This window comes from Pipistrellus kuhlii, unplaced genomic scaffold, assembly GCF_014108245.1.
Source record: "Pipistrellus kuhlii isolate mPipKuh1 unplaced genomic scaffold, mPipKuh1.p scaffold_m20_p_6, whole genome shotgun sequence".
Classification (NCBI taxonomy): Eukaryota; Metazoa; Chordata; class Mammalia; order Chiroptera; family Vespertilionidae; genus Pipistrellus; species Pipistrellus kuhlii.
Genome location: NW_023425562.1, coordinates 16851261 through 16867434, shown reverse-complemented (window position 1 = coordinate 16867434; position 16174 = coordinate 16851261).

The window sequence follows — 16174 nt, the reverse complement described above, 5'->3', positions numbered from 1 at the left end:
CACTTTAGTGGAAGAAATAGAAGCATGAATATAGACAGTTCTTTTGAGAAGTTTTGCCTGTGTGTGAATCAAAAGCTTTCAAATATTGCTCAGCTTTGACCTAAATTTTTCACTTCTGGAGATCTACCCAAAGGAAATATTGTAGTAATTAGAGATACTGACAAAGATTTAAGCACAGAATGATAACTGCAACTTTATCTCTAACAGAGAAATGTTGTCAACAATATAAGTACCAAACAATAGGGAAATTATTACATAAGTGATGGTATGTCTTCATGATGGGATATTGTTCCAGCCAATAAACATGATATTTTGAAAGAATTTTTTCATGGCATGGAATAATATTCATAATTAACCAAGTAAAAAATAACAGGCTATAAAAAATATGATTTATAATTTTGTTATAAGCACCCTAGCTGGTTTTGCTCAGTGGATAGAGTGTCGGCCTGCGGACTGAAGGTCCCAGGTTTGATTCTCGTCAAAGGCTCATGCCCAGGTTGCATGCTCAGTCCCTATGGACAGTATAGGGCTAGTCCTTACAAATCCTAAAGAAGTCCCCGTAAATCCTAATGCTGGTCATATTACAGCAACATATGTCCACCTCCCCTGCATGAATTCCTAACAAGGTCATCTCAACGGCAAAATTACGCATTTCCTATGAGCACAGGTGTAATGTGCTCTTTCTTCCGACTCCTAACCAGTGCCCAGCATGGAATTCTTAACCATTAGAATTTATTAAGGTAGGCCGGGACCGGTTTGGCTCAGTGGATAGAGTGTCGGCCTGCGGACTGAAAGGTTCAATTCCGGGCAAAGGCGTGTACCTTGGTTGCGGGCACATCCCCCCAGTAGGGGGTGTGCAAGAGGCATCTGATCGATGATTCTCTCTCATCGATGTTTCTAACTCTCTATCCCTCTCTCTTCTTCTCTGTGAAAAATCAATAAAATATATATTTTTAAAAAGAATTTATTAAGGTAGATGGTGTCAGGGAGAAGTAAAGGTCAAATATTCAATCAAAGTGGGATCTTCCTATGTTCACCGTCTTTATCCCACCCATGGTGTCTGTACTCAGTGGATCTACTCTCCTGTCCTCGTCACACCACATGGATGTTGCTCGTCCAGAAGAAGCTACTGACAATCCTTAGCTTCTATGTCTCTGTGTTTCTCGTCAAACATCACAGATTCAGCCAACACTCAACGCCTGTAATTCTTTTAGGCACAGATACAGTGTTCAGAGGCCTGTGAGATGGCAGAGTAGGTAACTCCAGGAGACCATCCCCTCTACAAAAACAGGGAGTAAACTGGCAAAAACTGGCAAAATCTATGTTACTAAAACTCTGGAAACTGGTCAAAGGTTTATAGCAACCAGATGAATGCTGAATCAAGGAAACAATGCTGCACCTCTGTAGGAAACCTTTGTGGCATTTTAGCTTATCCTATCCCCACCCCCCCAACACATACACTCACACACACACACACACACACACACACACACACACACACAGTACTCAACAGCAGCCTTTAAGATGGAACCTGTGTTGTTGGGCTGGGTTCTCAGTGCTAGAGGAAATGAGCAGACCTTGCTCTCAAAGAATTGTGATTGTGCCCTAGCCAACTTGGCTCAATGGATAGAGCATTGGCCTGTGGACTAAAGGGTCCCAGGTTTGATTCCAGTCAAGGGCATGTATCTGGTTTGTGGGTTCCAGTGGGGAGTGTGCAGCCAATCAATGATTCTCTCTCATCATTGATGTTTCTATCTTTCTCTCCCTCTCTGAAATCAATAAAAATATATTTAAAAAAAAGAAAAAAGAAAGAATTGTGGTTGTTTGGTTTGACCTGTCTGGTGGCTCTCCGAACTGTCACAAAGAACTTGCTTCTACTTAACTTAGCTTGGAAGTCGCCCAGAGTGGACAGACAGCTATCTGGGCCAGGGAGTGGGGTGGTGAAGAGTATTTTTTACAAACCTTTAAACGCAAACAGGTTAGCCCACTGGTGTCAGGACAAGGGATAACAGGTAGACACAAATTGCACAAACAAAAGGCTAGGGAGGGCCCTAACAGGTTTGGCTCAGTGGATAGAGCGTTGGCCTGTGGACTGAAGGGTCCCGGGTTCAATTCTGGTCAAGGGCACATGCCTGGGTTGTGGGCTTGATCCCCAGTAGGGGGCATGCAGGAGGCAGCCGATCAATGATTCTCTCTCACCATTGATATTTCTATCTCTCCTTTCCTCTAAGAAAGGCTTGGGAGGAAGGATGGGGAGCAAGGTGGTTTAGGAATAAGGGTTTTGAGAAGATCCCGCATATTTCTGGGACTCTAGAGGACCACCCACATGCCTGGGGCAGGGTATCTGCTCAGAAAAGACCAGAGAGGCGCTAAGCTTTCACCTCCTGCTGACCTTCAGGCCACACAAGTGGGACTCGAAGGTTAATGCAGAGTTATAAACAGCTCATCTGCAAAGACGTGTGTATTTTTATGGTTTGGGTTCCAGGCATTTCAGGAAATTTTTGTTAAATCATTAGCTGACTATTAGGTTAATAAAGTAGACACTTCAGTGGGCACGCGTGACGAAGAATGCACCTTTTAAAAAATAGTTCCAAACAAACAAACGGGAACCACAAGCATCAACAGCAAATCCTGAGGAGGGAGGAGGGCCTGATTTCCAGAGTTGGCGCTTTATGACATTCAAAACGTCTGGTTTCCAGCGACAACAAAAAAATAGGAAGCGTGAACCTTAACACGGGGAAGAGAAAATCGGGAGTGATTGCTTGGTGGGTACTGGATTCCTTTTAGGGGTGATAGAATGTTCTGGAATTAGATAGTGGTGATGGCTGCCCAACATTGTGGACATAGAGGAAACCTCTGTATGGTACGTGGTTAAAATTTTATCTTATGTGGGAAACCGGTTTGGCTCAGTGGTAGAGCTTCAGTCTGCGGACTGAAAGGTCCCAGGTTCGGTTCCGGTCAGGGGCATGTACATTGGTTGCGGACACATCCCCAGTAGGGGGTGTGCAGGAGGCAGCTGGTTGATGTTTCTCTCTCATCGACGTTTCTGGCTTTCTATCTCTCTCCCTTCCTCTCTGTAAAAAAATAATATAAAAAATAATAATAAAATAAAATAAAAATAAAATAAAATTTTATCTTATGTGAATCTTACCTAAAAAAATACAAAAAAAAAACCCCCACAAAAGTAACAGACTCTCTACAAAATGGATGTTTAAGCCACATGCTGGGACTTTGCTTCAATACAGTTTTAAAAAGTCATTTTGCAACTTTCCTCTTTTGCCTTCAGACACACACCTCAGTAAATCCAGGTGCGCCCATTAATTATATGAGCTGCTTTGCCGTTGAAGGCCTGTTTCTGGGTGGCCTTTGCATGGGTCAGTTGGCAGGCTGATTGTCACATGACGCAAACTTTTTGTTCCAGTTCCCCCCAGACACAACATTTCCCAAGCACGACCCTGCTTTCTCCCTTGCTGTCTCCCTCCCCGCACTTGCATTAGCAAAGGGCATGCCCCATCCATTCTGGACCGCTCCCTTACGCTATATCTAATGAACCCCCGAGTCTGGATATTTAACTTCCGAAACGGCTTTAGCCTCTATTCACTTTTTTTTTTTAAATATGTTTATCTTTAATGATCCAAGAGTTTGCAAGACACACATATACCCAGAACTGGGTAGAAATACAACATTTTAGCAGTGCTGCTGCCATATTCACTTCTTAGTCGTCACTGCCCCCACCTCCGTTCAATGTGCCACCACTGCCGATCGATACTGTTGCCAGACTCATAGCTGGTCTCACTCACCTCCTGCTCCTGACCCTTTTCAGTCTATTTTCCACACTCAGTCCATTTGCATTTTTAAAATGCAAATCTAATTCTTTCACTCCCCCATGTAAAGCCTTTAATTGGCTTCCCATTAATCTCAGAACAAAATCCTCAAGAGTTGAAATGGTCTGCTAGGCCCCATGACCTGGCTCCTCTCCTCAGCCTCTTCGCTGACTTAGGACACTCCTATCATGGAAGCTTTTCTATTTCCCTCTACCTTAGAGCAGTCCTATACCTGCTCATCTCTTTCTAGAACATTCTCTGTCCTCTCCTCTCTGCACTTACCCAGTCCCACTCATTTTTGGAGCTTAGGTGGAATGTCACTTACTGAAGGCAGTCTTCCTGGTCCTTCCAGGCTCACATACATTTCCCTGTCTGGCCTCAGTGCCCAGGGCTCTTTTTTTAATATATATATAGTAATTTATTCGAAGAGGGAGAGAGAGATAGAAACATCATGATGAGAGAGATCATGGATTGGCTGCCTCCAGCAAGTCCCCCACTGGGGATTAAGCCCATAACCTAGGCATGTACCCTTGACTGAAATCAAACCTGGGACCTTTTAGTTTGCAGGCCAATGCTCTATCCATTGAGCAAAACCAGCTAAGACCTCAGGGTTCTCTTTTATGTGCCTCTTCCTCTTAAAATCTCTGCAATCCATTGCTCAGTGTTTGACTCCCCCAATAAAATGAGACCCCTGAGGCAGGTCTGTCTGGTGTGGTGCTCTAGCCTCAGTACCAACCACAGTGCCATGGGCACGGCAGGCGGTTACTACATGTTTGTGGACTTAATATTATGGAATGCAATCAGGTCTCCCAGACAGCACCTTGCTAATCACTTGGCACCTTGGTAAGAACACGTTGACAGCCTGTCTGAGAAAGAATGCACCGATGTGCTCTGAGCTCCATGCTCCTTATCACAGCAAGCAGGGTGGGGCCACAGGAGTGGGATGGTGCAGCCATCGCCAATGAGCCCTGTTCTGAGCCAGCCAAGTATATTCAGGATCCCAAAGAACTATGGGTGAGCAGGCCTTCATACACAGCAGTCCCAGGACAGTGAATGCAGAGAGTGAATTACTCATCCTGGTTCAGCTTGACCTTCCAGACTGTTCAATCAATTCAAGGTCTTTTTTCTAGACTGTCAGATGCCCTAGGTGGCCACCCGCAGGACAGGTCCTGGAATCCTCCCTGTTTTTTTCTTACCTCCTTTCCCACAACCCCCGAGTCCTTTTCATTGCTTTGTTCCTTCCATAGTCCCTACCCACCCCCGTCCACCTCAGAGCCCCATATCTTCTTGTGGTAGGTTGCCAGTTGCCAGTTGTCAATCATGCTGCTTTGTCCAAGTTCAGCGTTCAGTGAGGTCTAGCAGTGGTAAGCGAGAGGGGCAGACCCTCACTGTGATCTGATCTCAGGGCAAGAGATGGGTAAACAATCAGATTTTTCATCCTGCCAATGTTAACCCCCTGCCAACTTGTTTTCTGGATATTATAAAGAAAACATCTGTTTTCTGCTCTGCCTCTAGCCCTACTACCAAAGACCTCCTCTATTGTTTTAGCTTCAGGGTGTGCCAGGCAGGATCCCCAAAGGGGAGATAGAAAACCCATGGAGACTGGGTACCAGCAGGAGCGGCAGTCGTGGGGCAAAGTGGAAGCTGTTATAGGAGATGGGGGGAGGCTCAAGACAACTTTTATTAACCTCACAGGCTTCCTGAGAATTTGACATCTTTCTGTTATTTCTTGAAGAAAAAAAAAAAAAAAGTATCAGAGAGCCGAAACCAGTTTGGCTCAGTGGATAGAGCGTCGACCTGTGGACTGAAAGGTCCCGGGTTCGATTTCAGTCAAGGCTATGTACCTTGGTTGCGGGCACATCCCCGGTAGGGGGCGTGCAAGAGGCAGCTGATCGATGATTCTCTCTCATCGATGTTTCTAACTCTCTTTCCCTCTCTCTTCCCCTCTGTAAAAAAAAAAAAAAAAAAAAGTATCAGAGAGAGATACTGCAAAATTATTTCCAAAATTATTTCTGAAACTAAGAATGATGTGCTGGCAATGACAGTGAAAAATAGACTCCTAACTCCTTCCTCGTATGTTTCAGCTTTCTCCATCAGACTGCCAAGGGCCAAACAAACCTGGGTCAGGCCACGTGGTCAGCAATGAGTGAAGAGCATGTCTTAAATGAGTTGGTCTGAGTGCCTGAGCCTCCCACCTACGTAGGCTGCATCCTGGGGGAATGAGAAGACCCGTGAACGAGATGCATCAATCCATACCTTCAGAGGACCTCGGAGAAGGGAAGAGGTGCCAGGCGACCAGAAGCAGGCTGACTTTGATATCTGTTAGGATGAGTAAGGTCATAGTTTGCGGACATTGAATGTAAAGGAAAAGATGATTATGGGACCTGCAGGGAAACCCTAACCCCATTTCCTTCTGGGATGCTTGGATAGGAAAATGAATTATACAGCAGGTAGTACAACTGGGTTTATGCAAAGTATCAGACACTATGAACACCTAAGAGCATCCAAGTAAGAACATCTGCACCAGCACCTCCTGGACATGGAGATCCAGGGACATCCCTCCAGGCTCTCGCTTCAGCCTGCTCCTGTCCCCACACTGTCATCATTAAATCTGGTTGTCCGTGTACTGAGCCCATATTTTTTAAAATTTTCCAAAGGGAACATTAGTAAAATTACATAGTGATAAGTATAAGGTCCTGTACTTTGGTCTGAAAATCCAAAGCTGCACATCGATGACAAAAAAAGGCATGCTTCAGCTAGCTTGGCACTCTGCATCGCGTCAGAGTTAATAATGATTTGCCTCATTCAGAAAGGATCTTTATAGCCAGGGCCTGTTTGATGGCTATCTCCATGTCGCACCACCTCTGCTCCCCCTTTGATACGAGTCTATTAATTTAATCATTGGCTATCAAGGGATCTGCACGCCCATCTCAGTTCTGGTACAGACTGTTCCCATGGAGCCTCAAAGTGAGTTGATTTCCTTTCCCAAGGCCAGGACAGGAGCACCTCTGTCTTGTGCATTTGTCATCCAATGACTGAGTCCAAGGGAGACAGCCAAGAATTCACACCACAGGAAACAATGGACAGAAGCCACATCTAAAGAAGCCCCTTGTGCTCCCGGCATTCCTAGGAGTTTAAAGGCACATTTCATCCCTCTCACTCGATCCTGTTCTGCACAATCCTCCGAGACAAGCCGGGCAGGTGTCTCCAGCGGACTGATGGGGAATCAAATAGCCCGACATTCTTCCCTTTGCCTACTTTCCTGCCAAGGCTCCCGGGCTTCTCAGTGTCAGAGCTGAGCCCCAAAGCCAAGTTGCAACTTCAAGTTCAGCTCACACCGCACATGAAACCACGGGGCATGCACGTGTGCACAAAATAAATGGTTAAAACCCAGATAGTCTTATGAAAAGGAGTGCCTCGTGTATTTGTTCAATTCAACAACTATTCGCTATGAATAGTTAATAACCGTTAACGGTGTAAGAGAGCTTATTACGTGTCAATCACTGCTCCCATGTGGGAGTGGGGCCCTCTGGTCCTCTCTCTGTCTGCGTTAGTTTGGGGTTTGAGTTTCTTGACCCCTTCCTCCCCTATCACTGTTCTGGTTTGCGACCTTTCCTTATTCCCCTCCCTGGCCAATCCTAACTGTGGTCTTTCTAAGAACACCGATGTGCTAAGTTTGCAAAATAAACCTTCAAACTCTTCCTCGCCGCTGTTTTAGATCAGTGCTCCTCAGAATGTGGCCACCAGACCAGCGGCATTCTGGCCGTCGAGGAATGACCTATGAAGGCACATTCCCAAGCACCAGCCTAGATCTGCTAAATCAGAAAGTCCGCGGTGGGAGCCCAGAAACCTGTTGAAGTGGAGCAGAGTTTGCCTGTCCAAACTGCCTTTTGGGGGTGTTGATTACGTTACGCTGGTTATTTTTCAGAAACAAAAGACTCAGGAAAAACCTTTAACCTTCCCCCTAAGAGAATTTAGATAGAGAAGCTCCTCTAGAGAGGGCGGTATCCTCACAGGTACTCACAGTGTAATAAGAAGGCGTCTGGAGAAAGAGAGCCTGCCTCGCGTTACACTGCTGTAACCCTGCACGCCAATGCCGCTCCTCTCCAGCCTCCTGTATTGGGAGTGCGTTACAATTCTCTATTCCTGACCTCCAGCAGCTCCCTGCAGGGAGTCACAGGCATGGTATTTGAGAGGCAGGGAGGAAACCAGAACTTCGTATTAAATTGCCTACCATGCTGATACCCCCAGAGGAGTTCATTCTAATTTCCATTTCCCTAACGTCCAGCTAAAAATTAAAATCTGCTTTTACTGCACTTTCCGCAAAGGTGAGGTGCTATTCTTGTTACCTGGGAGGCAGGGCGGCACTGACATTAGGGAACCATTTTCTTTTGTGTTTGGCGCCTTCCCTTCTGGGGCCACCTGAGGGCAGAGGCTCCTGGGGCTCTGTGACTGCGGGCAGGGCCACCCTGCTGGCCCTCTTCCTCCTTTGCTCTTTATTTATCGCCATGGATATTTTCCAATTAAGCTTCATCCATGGAATTACACTGTGGCCTCCCAAGTTTCCCAGAAAACACACACACACACACACACACACACACACAAAAAAAAAACAAAAAAAACAAAACAAAAAAAAAACGGCTCTTTCTTGGGAATGTATCTATTAGACCCCTCCATTGGAAGGTGTAATGTAATTTTTTATAGCATTTTCTAGTGGTTTTAGAATTAAGCCATGCCATTATGTGTAAGGTCAAATAGCCATTGCATACATGCATTGATGGCTGCATGCGGAGCACGAAGGAAACAGCGACCATGGACCAGACCTTGCAGCCGTGGCGCTCAGGGCTACAGTGGGGCAGGTTGAAGAAGGACAAGGATGAGAAGGGAGATGGGAAAACTTGAGTTTGGTGGTTTTCTTTAGCAGCCCAGAGAGGAGTGAGAGTATGTTCATCGTTCAGGGACAGGATAGGAGGCCGCAGTGATGGACGAGGAGGGAGAATGGGGAGCCAGAGATTACGTTGAAGCCTCCAGCTTTCACAAGTGGAAAATAGGGCACTCAGTTCCCACAAAAGGGATCAAACAAAGGCCTTCAATCTTTGCATCTTGCCTTTAATAACCTCAATAAAATGTCTCATTCGGCTGCAATTAGCCACATAATTGGGTGGCTAAGTTGGGAGTGGGGGAGGGTGGAATGGAATAAAAGTTATGAAATAGTCACAGGACATTCTGACCGCAGTGTATTTTCAAATTGTTCACATGGCTCCCCATTTCTGAAGCTAATTATTATTCCTTATTCTCTCTTTTTCTTTCTAGCTAAATGTGTCTCATAATCATGCAATTCATTGCTGTAGTCCAGATTTTGCTCAACAAACTTATTTAGACTAATTTTGCCCAAAAAATAAAACAATGTCTTTCATAGCACAGAGGATAAGATTTTCTATAACTGACATGCAATACTACCCAACACAAGGATTTCTCTTTCTTGTTTCATCAAGGAACGCATGCAGAATAGGCCTGACTGCATCCACCAAGTGTGTGGTTCTCCAGTGTGGTTTTTGGACCAGCAGTGTCAGTATCACCACGGAACCTGGTGGGAATGCAAAGTCTGGAGCTCACCCAGTCACCAGCATTAGGAGCTCTGGGGGTGGGACTCCGCAATCTGTGACACACTCCCAGTGATTCTGACGCATGCTGAAGTCCTAGACTCTGTTTTCAAGTATCTTCCAAGTATGCTCTGTTGCCCTAAGTTGTTTTGGCAACACGGAAAGCCCTCACTGTGATGCTGTAGCCGAGAGCGGTGGGGAGGGGCAGTGACTGGACATGACATCCTCTCCTGAGAATTTCCTTCTTTGAAGATTCACAGGTTGGATGTTGTGTATGTGTGGGTGTTTTTTTTGTGTTGTTGTTTTTTTTTGTGTGTGTGTGTGTGTATATGTGTGTTTTAATGTCACATACTGCGAGGTGTTAGAAGTCTAGTCTCAACTTGGTGACCCAACAGCACTGGAACATAGAGCAAGTCACAGCTTCCCTCTGCTTCTCAGTTTCCTCCTCTGTAAACATCAGGAAATAGAAATGGACCATCCTTTCTTACCCTCACACCCTTTCACTCTTATCTCTTTTGAATGTAGAGTTGCGAGGTTTAGCAAATAAAAATATTCCCAGTGTTTAAAAGTATACGCCCTGTGAACATTAGCAAAACAATTTTTAGTGTACATATATATACTAAATATATGTTTATATGCTAATTAGAAGCCTGGTGCATGAAAATTTATGCACTGGAAGGGGTCGGGGGGGGGGGGTCCCCCTCATCCCAGCCTGCCCCTCTCACAGTCCAGGAGCCCTCAGGGGCAGGAGGGAGACCCTGCAGTCAGGGGAAGATGACGCACGCCCCCATCACACCTCTGCTGCTACTGTTGCCGCCAGTACAAGCCTTGGCCAGCCCTGGTTACCTGAGCCTCAGGTGGCCCTGGGCAACTGGGCAGCTGACATCCGAGGCTTACCTTTGCTCAGGCCAGCCCTGGGTGGCTGGGGGGCTGAGGGGACTAGGCACTGCCATCTTGTGGCTGTGGATGCCGCCATCTTTGAGGGCGTGGCAGTCAATTAGTATATTCCCTTCTTATTGGCTGTGGGCACCACCATCTTTGCAATGGCACAGAGGGTCAATTAGCATATTCCCTCTTTATTATATAGGATATGTATGTTATCAACATATAGACAAATACATTTTAGCACTTATGTATATGCACACACATATGCATAGAACATACTTATACTAAAACATTGTTATTGTTTATCTGATATTCAAATATTACTGAGCATCCTGTGTTTGTATTGGCTAAATTGAGCAGCTCTCTTTGAGTGCCAATTGAGTAATCAGAGGTTACCTCAACTGAGAGAATCTAATCTAAATCTCTCCCAGGAAGGAAAGGACCCTGAAGCCTGGGTTAAGGGGTGGGGGTAGCGGGGGAGGGGGTAGCAGAAGTCCTGGGTTGCAGGGATTAAAAGATACAAAATTTTGGCCCTGGCCCATCTCGAATAAGTCACTTCCCTTTGCTGGGGCACAGTGTTATTCTCCACAATGAGAGACATGGACTAAATTACAGCTAAAGTCCTGTCCAGCTCCAAATGTCTGTGAGTATTCTTTCTGGCTTTTTCTTTGGATTTGTGAAAGCATTTCACTGTCTTTTTGCTGATGTTTTAATTGTGGGGAAAGTGGATTAATCATGTGAAATTTAGAAAAATAAGTATTCTGGTGAATACTTATGAGATGAGCTCCTTGAAAATGGCTTTGACGTCAGAAAATGGCTTCACGGGGGTGATGGACTCTAACTTAATATGTTAAAAGCCTTTACCAAATCTACTTTAAAAGCCTCATAATTTAGTTGTCAGAATTTATTTAACCCTTAGTACCCAGATTACTTTAAATATCATGAGTAATGCTGTAATGACCAGCCTTTAGAGCTAAAGCTATTCACACATCCCTGGTTCCTGATTATTTCCTTAGATAGACAGTCTGGAGAGGGGTCTTAGGGTCAAAGGTGAAGGTCTCTGGGGGAAGGATACCTCTCCCCTTATCTCCCCACCCCACCCTCCACTCTCCGTATCCCATCCCACACTCCCTCATCCCACCCAAAAAGTTCAAGGGGGATCTGCAGCCATCAGATTTCAAGTCACTGAGGGGCCTTGTTTTCTGAGCCAGCACAAGTAGCTGGGGTGGGGGTGGGGAGAGGGTGAGAGTGGGGAGGTGAGGTGCCCACCCAGTTCTCGCTCTCTTGAAATGCTCTCTCCACCTGCAACTGGGCCCAAGGCTACTGCCCACCAAAAATGGGCTAGTAGGAGTGTTAGGTGGCCCTGTTCTCCTCATCTTCTCCTCTGACTCCAAATAGGGACAGCAGTCAGTTTTCCTTGGCTCAGGATAGGGTTGAGGCCACAGCTGCAGCAGCTGAGAGCCTGCTTTGGTTCAAGGCCATTCAAGCCCAATTGATTTTAGAAAAGAAGGAGTGCTCCATGTGATCCAGCACAATATGGGAGTTCCAATGTTGGACTTGGATGCAAAGCCCTTCAAATAGTAAGGAGTCACCTTTCCTTGCCGGGATTCCTTTGTTCATTTTCCTCCTGTGGGAGGTGAAAAGGAAGGTGTCTGGGCTAGGGCACATTCATCCACATCTGGGTCCTGGCCAAATGCACAATCAGACATCTCCAACAAAATGGTTTCAAGGCTATTCATATATTTCACCAAGTTCTATGTTGAACATTTATTATTTTATAAACAGAAAATGTCAATATCTTTAAAAGACTTGTGATTACTGTTCCTTTTCCCAGCTATACATTTTTGGGGTAACCAGAATGCAACCCATTACTATTTGATTGGCTTGCTTTGTGTAACAGATTGAGTATCCTATATAATAAAAGGCTAATATGCAAATTGTCCCCTCAACTGGGAGTTTGACCAGGGGGAGGGACCAGCAAGCCAACCTCCCACGGCGCCTCCCCCCATCTAGCCCCTCCTCTAATTGGCCCAATCAGGGTGGGCCAATTGGAGATGGACCCCACCTATGCACAAATTCATACACCAGGCCTCTAGTAATATTAATAATTAGACTGAATGTATTCAGATTAAAAAATGTATAAAGAGGGCATGGCTGGTTTTAGGACTGGAACTAAGAGGAGAAAAGAGGCAAGCCTGAGGAAAGGACACATGCAGAACAAAATAGAGGAGGAACAAAGAGTAGGCTCTGTCTCAGGGAGTGCATGGTCACAGCTGTGGCACAATCACTGCTGGATGTTCCAGAATAAAAGGCCGGGAATCCAAAGTGGAGCCAAGAGCCAGCATGTGGCTCCCACACTCGGCCATTCCTCGGAACCAGGTAGTGCCTTAGAAAGTGGGTAAGAAGCTTGCTCTGAAATTACTTTGCATTTTTTGTATGGCATACCAAGGACTATAATTAAAGGCTAAAATTGGGAAAACATGTATACATACTATCTTTAAGAGTGTATTTGTTTAGATTATTGTACTTTTGTTGGTTTTTTTGGTAAAGACCTTTAAAAGAGCAGTTTTAGGTTCACAGCAAAATTGAGAGGAAGGTACAGAGATTTCCCATATACCTCCTCCCTCCACACATGCACAGCCTCCCCCAATATTACCATCCCTCACCAGAGTGGACATTTGTTACAGCTGATGAGCCTACATGGACACATCATAATCCCCCAAAACCCAGATGTTACCTTAAGGTTCCCCATTGTATGAATTTGGACAAAGGTCTGATGATATGAATCTTCATGATAGCATCATTCAGAGTATTTTCCCTGCCCTAATCACTTTACATTTTTACTATCCCATAATAGAGTGACTTCCTCCACTCCACTGTAAAAAGATCTGCCCTAGTCACCTCAGTCTAAAACACATGTGCATGGTTGAGGCCTGGAGGAAAATTCAAAGAGAGTGCTGACAGCAGAAAGAGGTAACTGAAGGGTGTGAACCAGCAGGAGGGCTGGAAGATACTGCGGTAACTGCAGCTCTGCAGCCCTGGGGCTATTTAACTGAGATTAGCCCTCTCCAGAGTGCAGTCCTTGGCTCACGGAGGAAGTCCTGTTAAATCAAGAGCCTCAGGGTAGTAACTATTGAAGTAAGTTTGGCTGAAAGTCTCGATGCAGAGTTTGTTCATAGGATAGAAACTGGAAGTTCATGGGTTTTGGCCCCTTTGGATGCTTGAAGGAAAATTAACAACTAGGAATGTTTAAAGGGATTCCCAATGTTGTGTTTGTTTAGACATTGCCAGACCATCCATTGATAAAGGACATGCAGGGTTCAGTGATTCTTTTCTCAAGTACATTGCTAAATCAAATAAATGAAAATATTTATTCATTAACCAAATAAATATATTTCTTTATCTCTATTGTCTAAATATCATCACCCCAGTTATTGGCGCTTGTTTGCATAATGCAGTACTCTGAATAAGACCATGGATATAAATTGTTTCTTTTAATCTTCTCAAAGGTCTTATGAGGTGTGAAAATACTAGTAAAGGGTTGCCATCCTCTTTGCACACAAGGAAGTTGAGGGTTCAAGGTTACACTGCAAGTTTAGTGGCTGAGACCCAAACGTAGAACCTCACACTCCTGGTCTGGAGTCCTCTGCATTGCTAAGATGACCTAATCCAGGGCACACTCAACTCTTATAGTGGTTAAAAGCACTGAAATTGAATAATATTTGTTTTAAACACAGCCTTACACAATAAGTGTCATAACAGAAATGAATTAGAGAAGTTCAACTGAAATGCTTGTGGAGACTGAGCCACTTTCATACCAAGATAGACCGAAACGATTAGAACTACTTAGGCTCAAAGCGGACAGATTGAAAAGGACTAATGAAGGGAACTTGGCTTTCATTTCAACATTAGAAACTAGAAATGACCTCCTTGAAGTCTGGGCAATGTTGTTTTAGGACAAGCACAAATAGCAGAGTCATGTGATTCATAACTGGCTCAGGTAGCCCTGCCTTTTAAGAGCTACAGAAGGTTTTTCAAATGCTCACTCTACTCTGCACTGCATAGAAAGTCTAAGTTCTTACCCCAAATTTTTGCCTAAGGCTTGTGTCTTGATGTCTACCTCTGGCTCTCATTTCCTTCTTCTAATGGATTGCTTGAGTTTATGAACTTCACACTATTACATGCTGGGTCCATCTTTGATTTCCTTCACCCTCCTCCTACCCAGAAAACAACAAGAAACAAACATAGTCTGAGTATAAAGGCCTTTATAGAGAAATGTCTGCAGAAACCAAAGACATTTTCATTGCAGTAACACAAACAAGTCTAAATGGTATGTTAGAACCTCCCTCTTCCTAATGGACATTTTGACCACTGTGTCACCAGATTTTTCACTGACTGGGCTCCCTACACACAAGCCTTTGTGCCAGCTAGCTGGCTCCCTTTCCCCTTCAGTCTCTCTTTCTTACACCACCTCCCAATACTGTTCCCAGGAAGTACAAATTCTTGTTATTTACTGACTGGCACTTCAATTCTCTTCAGCACCTATTGCCAGAACCAGGCCCACATCAAAACCCATCACGATGCTCAGTTGAAAAATAGAGCTCGTTAGCATATTAGCCCAGAAGACCGGCAAAGACTCTGCTATGTCTGACTTCAAGGCATCTACATTCCTTGGCAGCAGTTGTGATTTTTGAAAAGCATTCCCCTCCTTTCTTACAATATTGTTTTTCCAAAATATTAAGGGGTACCAAAGGTCTCAGATGTAAAAAGTTGGGAGTTAAAGATTACCGTGAGTACCTCTAATGTTTGCAAGTCCACATATGGTCCTCAGAACATGGCCTACTAAAGCTATATCCAGAGGCTGCATCTGAGATCCGTGGACCATAGGATTCTCTCAACATGGCTTCTTTATCCTGACCTTGTCATAGGACCTACATGTGAGGAGGAAGAATACGGGGTGGTTTCTTTTTGTCTTATTTGGCAAATGGTCCTCAAAATATAACAAACCCTCCCCACCTATTGGTGACTAGTCAGAAGTTAGTTGTACATTGAAAGAATAGGTGTGAAAGGAGCCCAAAATGTATGTGTGTGGAGGAGGGGGTGGGGTGGGGATTAGACTTCATATCCATTTATCACACAAGACCCTTTGCTTTTTTTAAAATAAATCTTTATATTCATATTATTACAAATGTTCCTCATTTTTCCCCTCTCCATTGCTCCCCTCCACCAGGTTCCCACCCCACCCTCTGCCCTTTCCCCACCCCCCATTATCCTCATCCCCACTCCCCTTTTCCCCAAGAATCGTCAGTCTACTCCCCTTCCATACCTCTGATTCTATTATATTCAACAGTTAATACTGTTCATCAGATTTTTTTTTTTTAATTCCTTTGGTTTTTAGATTCACTTGTTGATAGTTACGTATTTATTGTTCATAATTTTTATCTTTATTTTCTTTCTCTTCTGAAAGAACCCCCTTCAGCAATTCATATAATTAAGGTTTGGCGGTGAATAACTCCTTTAGCTTTTTTTTTTATTAGTGAAGCTCTTTATCTGGCCTTTGATTCTGAGAATAGCTTTGCTGGGTAGAGTATTTTTGGCTGTAGGTTCTTGCTATTCATCACCTTGAATATTTCTTGCCATTCCTGTCTGGCCTGCATGGTTTCTGTTGAGAAATCAGCTGACAATCATATGAGTGCTCCTTTATAGGTAACTACCTGCTTTTCTCTTGCTGCTTTTAATATTCTCTCTGTCTTTTGCTCTTGGAATTTTAATTACGATTTGTCTTGGTGTGGTCCTCTTTGGATTCCTTTTGTTTGGGGTTCTGTGCGCTTCCTGGACTTGTAAGTCTAATTCTTTCACCAG